We start from the raw sequence: 6,348 nt of genomic DNA on the forward strand, positions 1-6,348 counted from the left end.
GGATTTTTAAACAATAAAAGAATAAGGTTTATTTTAAATACAAACAGGGTAAATAAAACAATCAGGTGAATAAAATAAAGTAACGTGGCTTATTCTTACACACACAAGCATACAGTTTGGTTCACCTAGAACCTTTAACTTAAAGCACAGACCCTGAACCCATCAGTTCTGGCTAACCAACAGACCCCTGAACCTTTCAGGTTGGTACTCTGACACACAGTAGTACCCTGTCAGACACACAGACTCCCACAACAGCTTCTTCTTCCCCAGCTGCTGCTTCGTCCCTCCCAGTGTCCCAGTTTATGGCATTTGAGTGAATATATCCTCCACATGATTGTGGACAGGAGCAACGTGCAGTATTACTCTGAATTCTTAGTTAGGAGATTTCCATTCTGAAGACAGGCATTAACTGTCAGTATTATTATTTATTTGAAATTAGTTAATATGTGCAGATAGATATAGGAGAGTGGGCTCTCCTTTGCTTTGTAGTGGTGATTTGGAAAATAAAGCATCTTTAGGACAGGACTTTAGCCTATAGATGTTTTGGATTAGAATTTCCAATCAGCCCCTCTTAGCATGGCCAGTGATAAAACATTAGGGGATCTGCAATGTGAAATGTCACAGGAACCCAAAGTTCTCTGCACAGCCTTATGAAATTCTTGAGGGCCCTGGAGCATGCCCTGCCATACAGATGACATATGTTGCTCAGTAAATATGTGAACCCCTTAGTACTGAAGGTGGGTAAGTCACCCCTGGTTGTGATTGTCTGTCCCAACACTGCCCCATGGTTCTGTTCCATTTATTTACAGTATTAGCATAAGATTGATCCTGGCTTCTGTGCAGTTGGAGGTGATGTAAAGGTTGATGGCTTAACAGCAGCTGGTCCAGTTGCTCTGGGTGATCTAGCATGCCTGACCAGGAAGCCTTTGCAGGAGTCATAAACCATGATGTAACCTGATGCAGCTAATGGTTGCGAGACAGCTTCTCTGGCTAATCCGCTTTAACTCTTTGAAGTTCTGTCTGGGGTCCATAGCTAGATGTTAGCGCACAGGCTGAAATCCTGATTAATTTCAGTCCTTCCTCAAGTGAACTGTTCACACTCCTTGCAGAACCAAGTCCTGACCCTTTACAGATGGTGGCAAGTAAAGAAGTATGAGGACTAGCCTAAATTGTCAACACTGACTGACAGAAGCTGTCTAGGGTGTTTGACAGGATGATTTCCTCACCCTCCCTGGTATTGAGCCTGGGACATTCAGATTATGAAGCATGTGCTTTCCCACTGAATTACAGCCGCTCAGATCTTTCTTTTTTCTCTATGGATGGAAAGCAGACTTCCTAAGTAGGACACCAGCTGCCAGTTAAATCCTTCCTCAAGTGTGGCAGTGATGGCTGTGGAATTCTGGGAGATAGTTCAGAAAAGTAAGATTTCCCATATGGGCAGCAAGACCAGTGGTTGACTGTCTCTAGAGGGAATGAGGTGCCCGTCTGGCAATCCTCTAGCAGCAATCGCTCTAGTTATGGGGTGAGGGAATGGAAATGCCTCTTCTGGGAAGCAAAAGACAATGTCTGGGAAATGCATGTTGTGCCATTAGCCCTGATTTACACAGATGTGGAATGTTAGTCTTCCCATCTCTGGCACGGAATTAGCATTAATGACAGGTCTCTTCTTTGTTTTTTGTGTGGAAGTTGCCTGCCTCTTCGAGGGTGGGTAATGTTAAATAGCCTTAAGTAATCACTGTAATGAACCAAATTGGTTCTCCAGGAAATGAGTGAGGTGCCAGAATTGTGTTGTGTGGGGAAAGGATCATTAGTATCTAGAATTAGTAACCAGAGTGTTATAAAAGCAGGAAAGAGTCTTTAAATAGATTTCCCAGAAATGAGACAGATTTCGACTAATCCTGAAATTTAATTTTAAGCATCAACAAATGCCCTCCATCTAAGTGTTCAGAGGTATTCCAGACAAATATTCCTTCTGCCTGTTTCCCATATTATCTCTTCAGTTTCAGATTTTGTTCATATACTGGGCCAGAATCCTTTTGGAGATTTTACTAATGTATATGTTAAGTGGCAGAATTCACCATAGCAAATTCCTCCGTAGAAGACATATACACAAATCATCAGCAGGACTCTAGTCAGTGATAGTATGTAGAATTAGTGCAATTGCCACAAGCTTTACATGTTGACTTCACAAGCAACTTTACATGCTGAGGAAATTCTTTTGTACTTAAAGAGGGAATGTGGCATCTAAACAGGAGACAACTCTGAAAATAGTGAAGGGATGTATGTGTTTATGCACATAAGCTGTGTAGCCCCCAACTTTGCACCTGCCTCCCTATGAAGCCTTTCCAGTTTGAATACAGAGACAAATTCTTTGCTAAGAATTTCATTCCTATAAATTGCATTCCTGTAAACAATTCCTGTAAATACTTAAATTTAAAGACTAGAAACTAAATACATAGTAGGAAACAAGACACTGTCAACAGAAGTCATAGAAACATTTATAGGTAATAAGCAAAACCAAGGACTGGTTATTTGACTCTCTTATTATTTTCCCAAAATGCTTGAGAGGTAAGTAATAAAACTAAGAATCCCAAGAACTTGGTGTTTAGTCAAAGGCCAACAAAATAGACAAACAGGAAGGAATGTAAACTCATCAAGTTTTTCCTGTCTTTAATCTGTTTGTTCAAAGATTCCTTACTGCATTTTCCCTCTCCATGCAAACTTATTTGCTTGGAAAACCCAACAAGTTATTTTCTGATATTCTCTTGCCTAAGTAGTTGATGCTGATGAAACAAAGAAATATGCATTGCACAACTTTCATGAAACGACATACATTTCGAAAGCATTCTGCACTGTGGCTGTTTTGTGTGTGATCAAAGCTACATATAGGACCCCCCCCCCCCCCCCAGAAAGCAGCATCTCAATGTTTAGTTTCCTAACAAACAGTTTAGGATCACTGTATATCCAAATTTCACTACATACAGTCCCTCTGCTTTTCTCTTGCCCAGCAGCAGCTGCTGATCTGGAACATGGGACAAGATACATGCTAGAATTATGGTACAGCGTCAGTGAATGCCTCCATGATCAAGTAAGAGGGGAGAACTTTATGGCAGGACTGCTGTTTTTGGCAGAAGCTCCCACATCAATATTAGGTATAATATGTAGCTCTCTCTTAAAGGATGTTGAGCAGTCTCATGTACAGTGGAACTTCCCATTCTAGCTATCTAGGCCAGTGTGGGTCTTTTTAAAGGAAGATTGGATAAATCCACAGAAGGGGCTATAAACAAATTCTAGCCATGATGCCCATATGTTTCTTTTGGTACTGTTACATACAGCACTGATGGTACCTGTCTGTCATGGGTTTGGAGGGAAAGTTCCATCCTATGGGGAGTGGAAGGCGGGACATCAGGGGGAGGAGCTGTACTGTATATATATGTGGAGCTTGTGTGGAGAAGTTTAGGAGAAGCTGGAGTGGGAGTCTGTGTGTCAGACTGAGTACAACTGTGTGTCAGTTGGTACATACCTGATAGGTTCAGGTTTCTTTATAGGTAGCCAGAACTGATAGGTTCAGGGTCTGTGCTTTACTTTAAAGGGTTCTGTGGGAACCAAACTGTTATATGTATATGTTTGGGACTTTGCCACGTTACAGTATCTTATTTACTTGATCTTTTATTTACCCTGTTTGTTATTTAAATAAACCTTGTTCTTTTGTTTGTTAAAATCCATTCCTGGTCTGTGTGACTCCTTATAGGGAATGGTTGGTGGCAGCTTAGTTAAAGGGTGGTATACTCCAGTAGGTCTGGGGTTGTCACATTGATTGGTGTCCAGCGTGTGGGATACGACTAGTCCAGTTGTCCAGTGGTTCAGCAAAGCCTTGGCAAGTGTGCCCAGAGCAAGGGGGGTCTAGTCAGGGACAATCTGAGGGCGCGTAGGTAATCTTCTAGGTTTACCTCACGGGGAGGTGCGCTAGTGGAAGAACGTGCACACTCAGATTGGGGACTAGATTAGGGAGCTCTGAGGCAACCCGTTTTGGCGGGAAAGAGCTGAGGCAAAGCTGTGTGAAGTAACAGTGATCTAGCCTGTCTGCTGAGAGGCCTAGCAGAGGGGGTGGATTCTGCCTGGCAACAGTTGCAAGTTAGTGCTGAAGGAACAGCAGCAATCTATAGAAGGCTGTTTCTGAGGCAAAAGGAAAAAAAAGTCGTCGTTTTATTCTGAGGCTTGACTTTTGAAGGCAGCCTGTTCTGGGGAGATTATGCCCTTGACTCGAAGCCAAATGGCAGAAATGGGTGAAGTGAGAGAACCACAGGTAGACCAAGGTTCTGAGGAGGAATTTGGCTCAGTGCAGGATGAGAGCACGGGAGAACTGACCCCAGAACTCAGAAAAATGCTCCGAGCCCAACTGCATGAACTGAGGGTGAGGGAACTGGCGTTTGAAAGCGAAGTGAAACAGAGACTGTTGGAAGTAGACAAAATGGTGTTTGAGCTGAAGAAGATGGAAATAATGAGTAGAAATAGGAATAACAATAATGGTGAAGGGAAGCCCTCAGACATGAAACCACAAAGACCTCAGATTTTGGAGGGAAAACCAAAACCAGATGAGAAAGACTCAAAATACAGCAGAAAATGTTATTTCTGTCAAGGAAAGGGCCATCTAATCTCAGAGTGTGAGAAATTAAAGCAGCTAAAGGGAAATGTGCCTCATGATTTGAGTGGAACCAAGCCAAAAGCTGTGTTCTGTGTCCAGACAGAGCAAAGCTCCTTGCCATTGAGGGAGCCTGTTGCCATGGCTACTCAATCTGGAACAGTTACATCTGCTGATCAGGCTGGGGAAAATGGTCCTCTTGTGGAGGTCAAGCGCTGCTTACTAGTGAGGACAGATTCGCAATTATTTGAGACCGCAGGGGTGGACGTAGGAATACTTGACCATCAGTATAGGGGGCTAAGGGATACTTGTTCCCAGGTGACCCTGTGCCATCCAGACATTATTCCTAGGGAGTATATAATCCCAAATGAGAGCTTGAAGGTGGCAGGGATTGAGGGACAGGTGATCTCACTGCCAGTAGCGGAGGTACCTGTGAGCTTTCAAGGCTGGAGGGGAGTTTGGCGGCTAGCGATTTCATCGACTCTGCCAGCAGCCGTGCTCGTGGGAAATGACCTGGCTGAACATGTGAAACGGGTGCTAGTGATTACACGCTCACAAGCTACCACGGGGACAGTTCAGGGGGGTACTGAAGAGCCCGAGGTTGAAGCAGGTGAGGGTAGTCCCGAAGCTGTGGCAGAAACCTTAACCACAGACAGCAAATTTGGCCAAGAGCAAAAGGCAGACGCCACTCTCCGAAAGTGTTTTGAAAAGGTGACAGACACCCAGCTAACACCTGAAACCCCAGCGAGATTTCGCGAGAAGAAGGGAATTTTATATAGAGAGACCCTGAGGAATATCTCAGCAGGGGGAGATGGGATCAGAAGTCAGCTAGTGGTACCTGAAAAGTATCGCCCCATGATCTTACAAAGGGGGCACTCTGACATGTTTGCTGCGCACTTAGGGGTGAACAAAACACAGCAGAGAATCACACAAAATTTTTACTGGCCTGAAATAGGGAAGCAGATCAAGGAGTTCTGTAAACAATGTGATGTGTGTCAGAGGCAGGGGAATAACCGTGACAGGACCAAAGCGAAGTTGTGCCCTTTGCCTGTGATTGACACCCCGTTCAAATGTATAGGAGTGGATATTGTGGGACCTTTGCCCAAGGCCACAAAGAGGGGGAACAGGTTCATTCTCACCATTGTGGACCATGCCACGAGGTACCCCGAAGCCATACCCTTGACTAACATTGAAACTAACACAGTGGCAGATGCCTTGGTGGGGTATATGTCCAGGATGGGATTTGCCTCAGAAATAATCACAGATTTGGGCACATCGTTTACATCGAAGCTCATGAAACGGTTATGGCAAATCTGTGGAATTAAACACAAGGAAACCACTGCCTATCACCCCGAAAGTAATGGGTTAATGGAGAAGTTCAATGGGACTCTGATGCGCATGATTAGGGCTTACTTGGCGGAGAATCCAAACAATTGGGACCAGAAGCTGCAATCCCTTTTGTTTGCTTATCGATCAGTGCCACAAGCCAGTACCGGGTTCAGTCCATTTGAACTTTTGTTTGGGAGAAGGGTGAAAGGTCCACTTGATGTACTCAAACAAAATTGGGAGCAGATCACCCAGGATGACCCACAAGATGTTGGGACATATATAGACTCTTTAATGAATGACCTAAAGAGAAACCTAGGGCTAGCAGCAGAAAACCTGCAAGCTCAGAAGGTCAGACAGAAAACCTGGTATGACCAGAA

At 44.1% G+C, this 6,348-nt stretch overlaps 1 protein-coding gene across 1 annotated transcript in view; it reads left to right on the top strand.

Moving 5' to 3' along the window:
* Positions 1–6,348, top strand: part of LOC110077007 (rho GTPase-activating protein 7) — a 148,278-nt gene that overhangs the window by 19,652 nt on the left and 122,278 nt on the right. The window lies entirely within an intron of this gene.

This window comes from Pogona vitticeps, chromosome 5, assembly GCF_051106095.1.
Source record: "Pogona vitticeps strain Pit_001003342236 chromosome 5, PviZW2.1, whole genome shotgun sequence".
Lineage (NCBI taxonomy): Eukaryota > Metazoa > Chordata > Lepidosauria > Squamata > Agamidae > Pogona > Pogona vitticeps.